This window comes from Phoxinus phoxinus (assembly GCF_949152265.1).
Source record: "Phoxinus phoxinus genome assembly, chromosome: 5".
Classification (NCBI taxonomy): domain Eukaryota; kingdom Metazoa; phylum Chordata; class Actinopteri; order Cypriniformes; family Leuciscidae; genus Phoxinus; species Phoxinus phoxinus.
The window spans coordinates 26,206,255-26,221,562 of record NC_136880.1 but is presented as its reverse complement, the minus strand read 5'-3'; the positions used below and the strand labels follow the sequence as shown (position 1 = coordinate 26,221,562).

At 38.8% G+C, this 15,308-nt stretch overlaps 1 protein-coding gene across 7 annotated transcripts in view; it reads right to left on the bottom strand.

Annotated features, from left to right (window-relative positions):
• Nucleotides 1–15,308, bottom strand: part of cdh7a (cadherin 7a) — a 95,550-nt gene that overhangs the window by 53,168 nt on the left and 27,074 nt on the right. The window contains exon 1 of one of the 7 annotated variants that reach the window (XM_079611847.1): nt 1,615–1,974. The exons of the other annotated variants lie outside the window; for them this stretch is intronic. The gene's annotated coding sequence lies outside the window, so the exon portion shown is untranslated. Of the gene's footprint in view, nt 1–1,614; nt 1,975–15,308 lie in introns of those variants that run through there. 7 annotated transcript variants of the gene reach the window in all.

Sequence of the window (15,308 nt, the reverse complement as noted above, 5' to 3'; positions counted from 1 at the left end):
GGGTGACTATGACAAGATTACGAAAGGATCTGGGCTGGATATGGCTGCTCATGAGAATGCGTGATGAAAATTTCTAATAAAGAATACATTTATAATTTATTAAAAGACAATTTTTCTGGCACTGTTTCATCACATGCTTCACAAAAAAGCCTTTTTCTTAAAAGTGCAATCAGTGCATCATGTCAATGCAAAACACAGTCGATTTAAAATTTCTGGTACAAAATATTTATAGGTGACCCAGCCAAAATATATATATTTTTTGAAGTTGTAAATAAAACCAATATTATTGGACTGCATTTGAGAAGAAATACTATTTCTAATTCTGCAAGTGTCCCTTGCAGTGTCTTTGTAATTAATTGTGAATTTTACTAGCTACTTTTTTTTTCAGTGTACAGCATGGCTTGGCAAAACTACACCAGTCCCGTTTCACAAACATGTCAAAACCCCTAAAACTACCATTTTACAACAGCGGTTCCCTTTTTCATAATCTTTTGGGGCCAAAAAACAACACGACAGCCATGATGGGCTATAGCATATCAAATCTTAGTGGGACCCCCTGATTTCAGGGCGACATTTACTGGTCATCCCTCTCTGAAGACAGCCACTGCTTAGGCACGATAGTGCAAATATGCTACAACCAGATGTTAAGTCAGGAAGTAAGCAATTGTCACAGCACAAGGGAACTGAACATATTCTGCAAATAATACTGAAAATTACTTTACAGGCCTACTGACCAACAAACACCCAAATCCACAATACATTTTTGGACAGCATATAAGCTAAATCAAGTTGGCCTCACAAACAGTCACAAAACACTCAACGCGCCACCTAGCGGCCGCCAGCTTCACATTACAAGCGAAGTTTCCACTACGAGCCTCCGTGCTGTTGTTGGCATTGCAGTGGCGTCCTGACAGAGGTATTTGATATCGATACAGAGGTGTGAGGAAAACTGCACCTTTGAACCTGTTATATCTGCTTTTGTTTTGGTATAATACTACACAGAAAATGGAAAACAACAACCTCTGTAGTGTAACAGACATTGGGTTATTTTCCCATCAAAAATAAATCTTTCACAGTCTCACTACAGACGACAGTATTTGCATCACAAATGCGACTCTCTGGCAAGGTCCCAACTATTGCTCTTAGGACTGAGAAATTGTACTTCGCAGCGGCTCGATTAATATGCTGACTGCCAGACCTTAACTTTTGGACATCACAGATGCTCCATGAGGGAAAAGCGCTGAATATTAAAACATCACAGGCAGTGAGAGAAACTTTGAGAAGCGGCTCTTAAAATCTTGATGCTGACCACACTGTTCTACAATATTTGAAACTGCATAGTGCGTGGATATATTGAATTGAATTAAAAAGGCTTCGTTCATTTTTCCTTTTTATTATTTTTCCCCATAGCAAATGCAATATTTTTATTGCAGTCCGTTAAACAAAACAGACAATTTCTGAAAAATAAATTCATAAAATAACAAACAATACTGCCCTTTCTCAAGTTTTAGATATCATTCTAGAATGGTTTTGTAGCCGTTAACGGGCACCGCAAATAAACTCAGTCTGTACGGTATTGCACCTCAGTAAACACTGCAAAAAAATCACGCTCACCTTTTCCTCTTAGTCCTTCGCGTGCGTATAAATTGTAAATGTTCTTGTGAAAATGCAGAAGGATTCCGTCACGTCGCAGGCGCTCTAGACGCGCTCTTCCCGAATGAGTGAAGGAAACATATTCAGGAGCATCCCTGCACTACAGGCGTCTTTCCCTCCGTTCCGCTCAATCACTGCGCTGCTCGCTCACACTCCGCGCGTCTACAATAAGCCCTATTGAGAAGCCACAGCTGCAGCGAACCTCAGCCAGGGGAGAGCACTGTGGAGAAACTCACAAAGGGACCACAACACTGTCGGCCATCCGTGAAGCATGCCTCGGGAGTCTCAGTCCCCACAAACTCTGGGAAAACAGTGGTAACGCGCAACTTATTGTCTCTAGTGAAAAGTGGCTGACAAAATGGACAAGTCTCTGTTAGTGTGCTAGAGGAGCATCGCTCATCAGGGAAACGTTGCACTGAGGGGAGGTGCCGATGTCAGTCAGCGTATCCAAGGAGCCGTGGCGACTGTAGGATTCTAGGGGGGCACAGAGGGGCCCCAAGTGTGCAGAAAGGGACTAAATTAAAATCTCGTCAGTGTGATTCGGTGTTCCTGAAATGTGGGTTCAAGCACTTACAATTATTAATTTTTTCAATCTACTTAAGAATCATATATCTCATGGTGTGCTCTACGGCAAACCCATCTGTGGGTTACAACTGATTTCCAAACATTTAAATTGCACATAAGGTAGTTTTATAATAATAACTTTTGACATAATTCTGTTTCTACTCCAATTTATTTGAAAATACTTAAAATATTGGAGAACAGGTTAAAGGCACACTATGTAAGATTTTTGGATTAAAATATACAAAAACCACTTGAACAATGTTAGATATTTTGTTGATTTGTGTACTTACATTATCATAAATGTTTCTAATGTTTAAATCCAGAGAAATAAGCAGTTTTAACCAGGATACGGACACAGTCAGTGTGGACGCCTATCAATGACATCATACCCGCGTTACACTCGTTTTCCGTTTTATTTTGTAGAAACCATGGAAACACCATACTTTAATATAATATTCTATATATATTAATATCTTGCTTTAATATATTATGTGTTTTATTAGACAGGTGAGCAACTGTTCATCGACAGAAAACAGCTCAACAGTTGGTATTTTTGTTTAAATCTTGTTTTGTTTAAATCTTGTTTTCTTGATTTACCGCGAGTACCATTTTTTTCCATGCCTAATATTGATCTAGTGTGCACCAAGTGTCTCATATTGTAGCCATGCACCGAGCGAGCGCAAAGAGTAGCATTATAATAACTTTCAACACACTCAAATGTATCTAAATGTATGATAAAACAGTGGCGCGTTACCCCACATACGGATGACCAGAAGAAGCGGAAGCGGTCTGTGGCAAAATAAAAGCTTCACTGCTCTCGAGCCGAGTATTGTGCTTGTCTCTCATTAGCAATCGCTCCAGTGGCTCGTTCCACTCCAGCGGCTTTCGTAACTTTAAAAATTGCCAGTCATTCATGAATATGATTTCTGCCTGAGTCCCATTGTATTCTCCACCGGCTGTAGAGGTGAAGACAACAGCTCCCATGATTCTGCGACATCAAGCTATGCCTTTGTTTTGAATAAACGACCTCTAGTGGCGAAAAGTGACAGTGTGCCTTAAAAATACAAATCAATACTGCATATATTTATCACAATGCTCCCCTCTAGATTACTTTTTATCTAAATAAATAATGAGTTATGGTCATTGAATGGCTTTTCTGAGGATATATAAATATGGTAAGTATAATGTCACGTGACATTGTTCACAAGCTGCTTGCATTGACGTTTTAAGCCCAGGACACACTAAGCCGACGATCGGTCGTTGGGCAACGTCGGACCGTTTTTGAGCGTTGGCCGACGTAGTTTTCCCAGTGTGTTCCGCACTGTTGGCTCTAATCTGACGCCATCTGGGTTTTTTGCGGGCCGTCGGTGAAAGAGGGAACTCTGATTGGCTGTTCAGCTTAGTGAAAAGTTACTATTAGAGAATAATAGCAAAACAGCGTACAAAGAAGTTAAAACGGTACAGATAGAAGGTTGTTCTAATGTTACGTCATCTTGCCTGAGTGTTCCTTGGCGAATATTTAAAAATGAACATAAGCGGAGTGGAATAAAGAAAGTTTTTAACAGGATTGATATTCAAAACGGTAAGCACGCACTGCTTTGTTTATGGTTTATGTATCTGCAGCCTGCAGCGTTGGTTTCTCTTTTTGAATGATGAATATATCTGCAGAAATAGACAGTTGTCTCATTTACACGCAGGCCCAGAATTCTAGCTGACGGTCGCCTGTAGTTCTCTCGTGTGTTCAAGTGCAGCTTTTTCCCCCAACGCAGGCGACGCGAGGTGACGCAAGGCGACGCGAGGCGACTACACAGTGCTAGATCAGTGCTAGATCTTTGGCGTCAGTTTGGTGTGTCCCGGGCTTTACCATGGTTGAAACACTGAGTTGTTATATGAGTAGTTATGATACATTTTGGTAAATTGCACTGTACAGTATAGCCCCTTTCACACAGAGATTCCAGAAAATAGCTACACAGATAATGTGTCATTTGATTTTGGTTCACTCACACTGCCAGTGATTTTCCGGGATCTGTGAGTGCATTCACACACATCCCGGTAAGATCCCGTAAAGACACGTGATGTCAGGATGAGACGTGTAACGCACACATCGAAAACATATACACGCATTGCGTACCGTTCCACAAAGCTGGCGAACGATCTCAGCTTCAGTGCGGATAGTAAGGAGCTCCCTCGTCTCTGCTTCGTTCCAGTTTGCAGACATTTTTTCGTTCTTTCTTTGTTGATGACGAGAACAAACTTTCTTCTAAGACTAAAAGTCACACTATGACACACCCCTTACGGCATTGATCCTGGCTTTTGTTCACACAGGGCGCGTTCCGGGACTGATCCCGGCAATGTTACTAGGTCCCGACATCAATCCTGGGACGTGTTTGCGTTCACACAGAAGGCACTCTGGCAATTTTTCGGCAATTTCCCGGGATCAACACGCTGTGTGAAAGGGGCTTTTCTTTCAACATACCTTCTGATGTTCATCCAAGTTGTATTGTTTGCTATAACTAGCAGTAAGGAGTAAGAGATGATTGGTTCACGTGCGCTGCCGCTTCGCAGCTCTCTATCAAACCACATTAAAGCGGTATTTATTGTTTGTATTTCTGATAAAATTGACAGAATTTGAAAGCGGAGGCTTTGTTTTATATCAAAAGTAACAAAGCTTAATGTGATTTATTGGATGTGAGGAGTCCTACGAATATTAAGTGAAGTTCTGTTAACGCATCAACAGACTAAAATAGACTAAAATATCGATACTTTGGATTTAAGAATCAAAACCATTTTCCTTAAGCTGTGTCTTTATAAACAAAACACTGCATGAGAAGTGAGTGACTTCTTAACGTTCAATAATTGCGTCCCAATTCAGAGGTAGCGTCCTTCAAAGGCTGCATTTAAAGGCCAATTGTGTCACAGCCGAGAGACAAAGGCTGTCCCAAATCAAAGGCTCCTTCAAATGAAGCCTGGAAATGTGTCCTTCATTTCCCTGACAATAAAGGATACAACAGATGCGCTACTGTACGTCCGAAATCGCGTACTGTCTGAGTAGGTACTACATTTGAATTTACTTCGTGACCATTAAAAAAGTACTCTTTATAATATGAAAATGGGTACTGGTAGTAAGAATGAAATTCGAACATACATCCGCCATGTTTTTACTGTCACGTGATCTACAAACGTCAGTTGCGTCGCTTGACTTCTATTCATAAATCCCCTCCCAGGACCTCACGGGATAGTAAAGTGTCCATCGAATGCGCACTTCAGAATCTCTGCGGAGGTAGGTCATCCAGGGACTATTCGGATACTATGTTTTCGGACATACTACTCTTGCGGCAATACAGTTTTCTCATGTTATACAGTAATAGGAAAGTATTTGATTTTGAATGAAGCAATGGATCCTTCGCGTCCTAGCCTACCTCAGAATGAATTGTGCCGGTGACAGGATTTGTTTGAGAGATATTGCCGGATTTACACTTTTAAATATAAGTATTGTGTTTCAACTTACTCGAACATCTAATGATACATACTGTATACAGGTGAAACTCGAAAAATTTTAATATGGTGAAAAAGTTCATTTATTTCAGTAATTCAACTTAAAAGGTGAAACTAATATATTATATAGACTCATTACATGCAAAGTGAGATATTTCTAGCCTTTATTTGCTTTAATTTTGATGATTATGCCCTACAGCTATGAAAACCTTTTCACAATATTCTAATTTTGAATTTAGGGTTTTCATAAGCTGTAAGCCATAATCATCAAAAAGTTTAAAGTGGATTACATGTTGACTTTTGTCTTACTAAGATGCGATTTTATTTAGTTTCTACTCTTTATAATGTAATAAATGGACCAAGGTGAACGTATTTAGACAGGCTGTGAACCCGGTTTCATTTTAAGACAGTTGATTATAACTTTCAAAAAAGTCCAGTACAAACTATGCACAGATACCACTTTTTCCAGAACCAGTCCGATACCGATACTTTCAATTTAGTTTTTTGGATATTTTTTACTTTCACTCATCACCGGCAGCGGTCACAGTTGCTATGCGACAAGAACTTTTCTCCGTGGGCTAGACTGTCTCATTTAACAACACTCGGTCCGACCTTCACAACCTTAGAAGGATGCAGCCTCCGAATTGGGACACAGCTAATTCGTGCCATGCTGAGAGGAAGTGGATTTGCCTGGAGTGAGGAGTCCGTATTTTGAAAGACAGAGTGTTGCCGTTTTCTCTCTCACAACAGAATCGTAGCTTTGTAATTTCCCCCTGTAGCGAGGAGGAGCGTGTTGGTTGTTGAAAGGCAAACTGTTTGTGTTTTTCCATAGCCTCATGATCACTTGGAATGGGTTTCTCTTAAAAGTAAACAGGGAGCGTAAAATGGAAAACATGGAGTGGAGCTGAGGCAGAGGACGCTTTAAGCAGAGGGGATTTCTTTTGTATTGGCCTATTTTGGAACTACCGGTACTTTCATTGGTCTTCTAGATTATACAAAGAGATATACAAACTAGCCAGTTTTTGTCAGAAAGTTACTTAAAATTAATTTATTCTACTTATTTATTAGTAAGAGTGGTATATATAATTATATAAACCCTGTAATTTAAATACTGCAAGATACAACAGCCGATGCATAATCTTTATTTATTTATTTATTTAAAGTGATGCAGGTTAACTTTAGATCCTGCACAATAATTACAGAATATTTTCATAAGGGCAAGTACAGTATGGCCTGGATCCATATGAATACAGATCAAGCTTTTTAAATTTGGTGTTAATTAACTTAAAAATGTATCTACTCTGTAAAACGAACATTTGGACATTAGCTGTATAGCATATCATTAGAATAAAGCTTATTGGCATGGTTGAATGAAACGTTACATAAATGCTGAAGTCTGCTGTATCTCGTCCTTTCCACCCTCTCTTCGAAAAGAGAGAAAGATTTACAGTACTTTTTTTGTAATAATTGAAATTTCGATCTTCCTTCATTTGTAATAGCATGCCTGTTTTTTCTGACATTGAGAAAGTAAAAAGTCAAGTTTTTTAATGGAATTACGACGTGTCCAAAAAAGCTCCCAATGATAAAGTGTGCTTGTGTCTATCATCCACGACTCCAGTGTGATTTAAGTCACATAGCTGCAAGGCTCCTTTGGCTCAATCCCTCTGTGACCTAAAACAAACAAGAGAAACTTTATATTGAAGAGAGTCCCCTAATCCAGCTGCGAGCATTACTTTATGAAAAAGTTAATTAACTGTTGCTGGCTTATGTCACCGTCAATAGACCTATGCTTTCAACAGCAGTGCTGAGCCAGTCAAAACTACACAAATGCAACAACTCCTCAATTACAGTAGGACACTCTGCAGTGTCACATTGCCCTGGATTAACGAACATTGGCGACAGCTAGAGCCCTGAGCTTCACTGAGCTACGCGGAGTCCAATGTTCTTGCATTTAATCCCACAGTTGAGAAGCGCTGAGGCAGGAGAAGAGTATTTGTTTGAAGAAGTGCATGGTAGACCAGATCTCTAGTTCATAAGTGAGGGTGCAACCGAGGGAGGCATAATATTTAGAAAAGGTTTAATTTTTGCTGTTGTACAGTTGTGCCAATGCGTGGCATTCACAGATAGAACCATGCCCTTGATACTAAAGGACATTGTCAAAGTGTGGTTGAGTTTGCGATCCAAGTAAGTGTCTGCCTTGTGATATTGCATTTGCTTTAAGTGCACAATTTAACAAGTACAGACAGCAAGCACAGAGCACTGTGACGTTGCACAGAAGCTAAGAAATGTTTTTTTAAGGGTTGCCTCAAAGGTAAAGTGGTGTTCTGGAGAACACGATTCATACTCGAAAAGGCACACGCTCAGCGTTCTGTCTCTTGAGCAACCTATAAAAGATCCAAAATAAGCATCCATATAAACTGACAGACATGTTTAGAATAAGAGAGTTGTTTGTACTAGGGATGCTAACGATTAAATCAACGATTGATTAATTGTCGATAATAATTGAATCTAGAAAACTTGGTCGATTAGCCTGGTCATCATTAAAGTGAGTAGTTAACGATTAAATTGATCAATTGATAATTAATTTAGACAATGATCGATTATGGGAATATATGTAAATTGACATCCCTAGTTTGAAATGTTAAAGTTTAATTTATAAAAGCCAGTGTTTACAGAACAAAATAAAAAGAAATGGACTGACATCGAAGGTTTTCTATTCACTTCTTTGTGAAGAAAAAAGCCATGGTCATTCACATGCTTTAATCCAAGATACAACACACAAACAGAATTTATATGAAGTATAATTGCATGACAAGAAATGTACTATTAATACGAATAGCAGTTGTTTTAAAAGAATGGTGCTAGGTATAGGCATAGTAAATATGTTTCCATTTTGTAAGTAATTGCTTTTCATTCCTTATTCAGATTCAACTATGTGGTTTTATTGGCATGGTAAAAAAAGTATTTACATTGCAAAAGCATTGGTAACATTAAATTACAGACATTCACATTTACACACAAAAAAATAGATAAAATAATAACAAAGGGCAGGAGGATGCAAAAACAAATAAGTGCACAAAGATCTGTTTTGTTAAATGTTATTCAGTATTGATGTTATTGTGCGGTTGGTGGTTCTGTTGGTTACTCTTTTGTCACAAACTTGGCATATCACTTAATGACTTGTACACGTTCCTTGTGCAAGAAAATATCAACAGCTGGAATATCTGGAATACTATTTCTGGAGAATCCTGACACATTATTACCCAAAAGTGCCATCCCAGCCACGCCAACAGTCGACAACAAGTCCACACCATCACTGCACAGCTGGGTTTTACAACACTAAAGCCAACCAGGACAGCCAGGTATATGGGGGTATTGTTTAGTGACCAATTGAAATTTACTGCCCACATCTGAATGGTCATCTGGTCTTGCTTTATAGCATCAGCACTGGTGCTTCAAGACTGGTACTGAAACAGCCTCTTACCTGAACACACTCTTACAGATGTTCTCTCCCATCCTCTATAGTTTGTGAGAGTGACGGGATGTTGCTTTCCAAAACCTTTGTGGTAGAGTGAGTTTTCAACCTCAACCCCATTGAATCAGACCCCATCCTAACATTCAAGAAACAGATAAAGCCACACAACCTCTGTGATCACTTAAACCACAACCATAATCAAAGGTATTAAAATATTTTTTTATTTTTTTCTCTCCTTTATTGTAATAAAGCTCCAGCTTCTGTGCTACTTTAGCTTGCACTTAAAACTTGCCATTTGTGGTACTGAGAGACTAATTGGCTGTTTTATCATAAATTGCTTGTGATGTGTCTTAATGTTCTTGATTTGGCTAAAAGTATCTGCTATACTGTATATTATCAATGTTGAAAAATGCTGTGCTGAAACTGTGATACAGAAACCTGTTCTGTCAAATTTCATCCCTAGAGTAAATAAGTCAATTTGGAATTGATTTAGTCTCGTTCACACCGAATATTCACTCAATATGTGAATAAACCTTTAGCTTTGATCCTTTGCTCGTAGAGAGAAATATTGCTTATTAACCCAGGTCAGACTGTTTGATAAAGCTGAATGATGATTACTGGATGGATGGATTTTTGGCATCTGTCAGATGATTGATTAGTAAGATCATCTCTGCCCTTATAGCAATCCATGTCCTTATACAATTTAAATACTGACTGTTCATCCAAAAATGAAAATTATGTCATCATTTACTCACCATTACGTCGTTACAAAACTGTATGACTGTTTCTTCTGTGGAACACAAAAGAAGATCTTTTGAAAGTCACTAAGGTCCAAATGAAAATTAAATGGACAAAAAATAATGGTGAAAGAATTTTCATATTGGGGTAAACTGTGCCTTTAAAGCATTTAAAGCATATTGATGAACCAGGTGATGCCATTAAAAATAATTGATTTATCAACAACTAAAGCCTTTTCCTTGAGGTGTAATATATGTTGACAAATTTAGGAAGGAAAGCATCACTATAATGTATAGAGGTTTGAAACTATTAAAAATGGCATAATTTAATTCAAACCAGTTTAACAAAGCATTACATACCACAACCTCAAGTGCTTTTGTTCCAGCTTCACTCCATCTGTGTTTAAGTCTACTTATGTTTGGCTTGTGCCCCCCACCAGAGCACCACACCAGAAGCATACGGCACCATGGAAACCCTGTGTCTCCGAGGTTAAGCAACAGAGTGAAAATAATGCTTCTTTTGTATCAGTGTGGTTACCGCAGTCCCCTTGCTGGGCTACTTTGGGCTTCCTGATGTGAGGCTCGTATTAGTCCATGGAGGGAGCTTGGAACGGGACAATGAGACTCCATTGAGAGGCTGCCCAGTATTTCAGAACAGGTAATGGGTGTAACAATGTCTGCCATGTCAATCAATTATCTCTTTTCTTCAAGTCCTGCTCACAGGCAGCATAAATTACCCCACAGTCTTGACTAATAATTGGTAGACAGCACTTATGTATTCCTGGAAGAACACATTTCGACCACACGTATGGGTTCTATTGAACTCAGCTTTGAGGCTCGCTACACTACCTGGATCATGATAATTTGCTGTTTTCTGAAAATTATATGGTTCACAATGGCAAAAACTGTTAACCTTGGTGCAGATGTTTTGTTCAATCACACTATGTTGTATTTTCTCACATACGGCCGGTCACCCCATTATTACGGTCTGTATAGTCGCACAACAACACATTAAAAAAAAACTGAATAAGCACCACAATGTTGTGTTGGAGCGAGGTTCGTCAAAACAACATTTTCATGAGACGGAGGATAAAAAACAGTTTTTTCACTAGCTTTCCACTACAATAGCACCAAACACCAAAGGTGACACAAAGTAATAAGTGTGAAAATATTTTAAAGATGTGTTTATTTGTGTCAAGCAGAAATATGAACTGCCCAAAGGAAAGCAAAAAAAAGCTAAGACAATAAGTATTCCCTTCAGATCAAGTTTATTTAACTTCATAATGAAATGATGATTCGCTTCTCCTCCATTTCCCTGAGTGGATGGGGGAGGGGGGCATTCACACGACCCTCATCAGAGTCTGACGAGTGAATGGAGTGACAGACAGAACACAATAAACCCTAACCCAACTCTACAGGCTCTCAAAAGCCAGAAAATTGCATCAATCTCCTCCCATGGTTTAAAAGGAGGAGAACAAAACTGTCACTGCTCTTTTTGGTTATCTCAATACTTTTTCTTTCGCTTCAAACAAATGCTCCCTTTCTTTGGGAGACTGACCGTGTCTTCAATCAATCAGGCTCTTACTGAAGGGCAGCAGATGTCATCAACACTGTGGCAGCAACTCGGTGACCCGCCCCCCGAACCGCACACATCTCTCTCCTCTATTGATCAGGAGATGCACAGAGGGAGAGGGCGGATTTTAAGATGGGCGGCTTTGTGCGTCTATGGTTTTATCTCCTGCGGGGCGTGCGCTTGTGCACATGCTTCAGCGCTCGTGCTGAAAGACTTGGGGTCCCGTCTTGCTCTTATTCACACGGTTGGGCCCGTCATCATGCTTGCGCAGATCCGAACAAATCCTCATCTTTAACCACTCTCTCGGTATCTGCACCCTTTAAACAGATGCACTGTGACCAATCAGAGCAGCGCAGGCCACAACTGAGGGTGTGAACATATTTAGCTGCAGCCATTCAAGTCACTTTTACACGCACTTTGGATCACTTCAACAAAGCACCATGGGATTGGATTTGATACAGTCAATATGGAGCCATGTTGTACACATGGTTTGAACCAGGGCTGTCAGGGATACAATGAAGTGAGTATCTCTAAATGACACGAAGATGACGATGGAGGAGGCTACAGAGATTACGCTGATACACCTAATTAGAGCATGAAAATCCATTTCAAGGGGAGAGTCAGAGGAAGGCCGAGATGAAAAGGAACAAGGATAGATTAGTGTAAGGCCAGAAACATGGCTAATATGTGCGAAAGCCCCAAAGAATCCCGTTTGACTGATCTCTCTAATTTTTATCAGTTGTAATCCAACCCCGAATCCCCACCCAAAAGGAAAGCACCAAGATAAATGGGTGTTTATCTATCAGGCAACCCCGCATGTCTGCTTTGTTGCTAAAGTGTCTCTCCAGAAGCCTGTCTGAATACATCAGTAACAAGATTGTTTTGAGTAAACACTCAACACATCTGAAAACACATCTGAAAAGCACTCCCAGATGTTGCCGCTGCTGTCACTGCCTTCGGGCACTCCGGAATAAGGCGAGCCATTGTATCTCAGGTGTGCCACTTTTTCAAGCGTGTGAGTTAAACGCTGGGGAATAATATCTTGTGAAATCTATGAGTGCATTTCCATGAAGGGTGAAGAGGTCTATTCCCGACTCGTTTGTAACAAATAAGGAAAAATTGTGTCCAAAAAAACACTGGGGTTCAAAAGATTTAGAATGAAATCTGTGATTTAAAAGCTAATTTGAACTTGTAAAACACATTGTACACAATAAAACGTATTTTTAACAATATTGTGAATGAAATAGTAGGGAATTTTTTTTTTCACGTTTAATTAAATGTTACTTGCCAATTATTTGTAATTAGTTGTGAAATGTATAATTTATGAGTGATGGCCATGTACTCAACAAGCACAAACACACACACACACACGGCTAATAAATAAAACTAATGACCACAACATTTTGCACAGTAATGTATATTGTTACAAAAGATTTTTTATTTTAGATAAATGCTGTTCTTTTTTTTTTTTATTCATAAAAAAATCCTGAAAAAAAGTATATTTACACATACAAAATGCCCGTGTTAATGCAAGGTGTACCTAATAAAGTGTGTGTGTGTGTGTGTGTGTGTGTGTGTGTGTGTGTGTGACACACATAAAAGGGGGTGGAGAGTTTATGTATGTACATATGTGTCTATTTTGCAGGTTGACTGTTTTTTTTCCAAACACATGACCACACTAGGAAATAATGAGGCATGCAGCAAAGCAGGCATTGTTCATGTCACAGAAACACTTTTCAAGGGCCTGTCCACCTCTTTATATTATGCATGAAGCCTCATTTGTCCCTCTGCCTTACTACTTTACAGCGCCTGCCACCCATATGCGTGACTGTGAGCTTGATTCCTGCTTAGAACAAACCGATAGAGAGAGTGAGGTACTACAACCACTGATGCAGAAAACAAATATGTATAATCTTTCACAGGTCTAAAAAAAATAATTAGCATTTATCAAGTGAAAATGCATTCTCTAGTGGGAAGAGAAATGCAGATTGCTCCACTTACCGTGCATCAGCCCTCTTTTCTAATGAGTGTTTATAAGTGAGCACCAATGTATGGGGGAGCAAAATTTGGAATTTATTAATTGACTCCCTTTTAGTTCATGAGTGGGCAAAAAATTGGCTTTTAAATGCAGTGTAAAAAGATTTTTTTACACTGTAAAAAGAAATTCGATATAGTCAAATTACATTGTAAAAAGAAATTTGATATAGTCATTAAAAAATGTTGTAACAAAAATTGTTATAGTTACATTTTTAACTTATTTCCTAATACTGTAGACTTCCTAATACTTCCCTTTTGACTTTCAGGCCCCCAACACCATATTTGGCTAAGATATTTTTAATTATGACAATTTAAATGATTATTTAATTAACAGAAAGTAGGAGTGTTGATATACAGTATTAAAATGATGAAGCATGATCCATTTTGTTATTCCAGAAGTTTTGTGTGTGTGTGTGCGTGTGTGCGTGCGTGTGTGTGTGTGTGTGTAAATGTTTACAAAGGAATATTGTTTAATATTGATGTTTGAATCCATTTGAAGACTTTAATCCATGAAACTAATTTAATAAACAAAATAAACTAGATTATTGATTATTTATATAATTATATCTCATAGATTTATGTTGATAACATATTTTGTGTAATTCATTCTCAAAAAAGAAATGTGAATAATGAAAGCTGGTAGAAGGCCGGGTTACCGGGGGGTGATGTGATAACGCACAAAGCCTTCTCTTCTGCTACTGATCTTATTGAACAAGCCTAGATCAACAAGGTATTAGTCTCTAAAGAGCATGCTGTGGGGAGTGTATTAAAGCCACTGCACTCTGTAAAGGAATCACTGAATGAAGTGACTTTTCACTTAATAGAGTTTGGTCTTCATGAGACTAATCATAAGTTGAAGAGGCAACTCAGTATGCAAAGCCTTTCTGGTTGAGTTTTCTCGGTTTTTGAGAGGGATTGAGTCAAGTTGCATCTGTCAAAAGCAGCAGAAGCACACATAAACAGCTGTAAACAGTTTTGCTCATCAGTCAACAGCTGAGACGTTTCGCCTTGATTCATTTTCTCATCTGTGGAGATTTGTCCCCTCATAATTCAATTATTTCTCATTCAATCACGCTCTATTAGATCACGATCACTCCCAGCTCGCCTCGTTACCGCAGGAAACACAATCAGGACGATTCGGTGGTGACAGTCTCAAGACTGCACTTTGAAATGACTGCTTGTGTGTTTGGATACATTTCATTATATGACATGGCATATCATAACACTCTCTCTGCATGCTGCACTGACTGATAGAATACTTTATTCACAGGGTAGAATGAGCTTTGAAGGCACTAATGAGAATGATAATCTGATGCCTGGTATAAGCAACAATGTAGATTACATATATAAAAGACTGCAAATAATTCACGTTTATTTGTGAAACCATCTCAAATTAGTTCAAATAAGCACAAATGAGATGCTAATGGTCAATACTCGAACTTGAATTGGCTATCAAGTTGTGCATTTTCATTCTCAATCACCCAGAGGCACTTAGATTTTACGGCTTTTGAAAAAGCCATCATCTTTTTCTCCAAAAGAAACATTACAAGTTGACCATAACTACGCGGAGAAGCTGTGATTGGCTGAGCTTAATCATTCCCCTGTCCCTCCTGAACCCGATGCCTGATAAAACTGGTACAAATAATTGCACACTGGACCTTACTTTGAGTTTGGAACACGTTTTTCATAATTGCCTCATCCCTTATAATCCCTGTGTTGTGTTTAATCCCTTCGTTTTTTTTTTTTTTTTTTTTTTTTTTTTTTTTTTACAGAC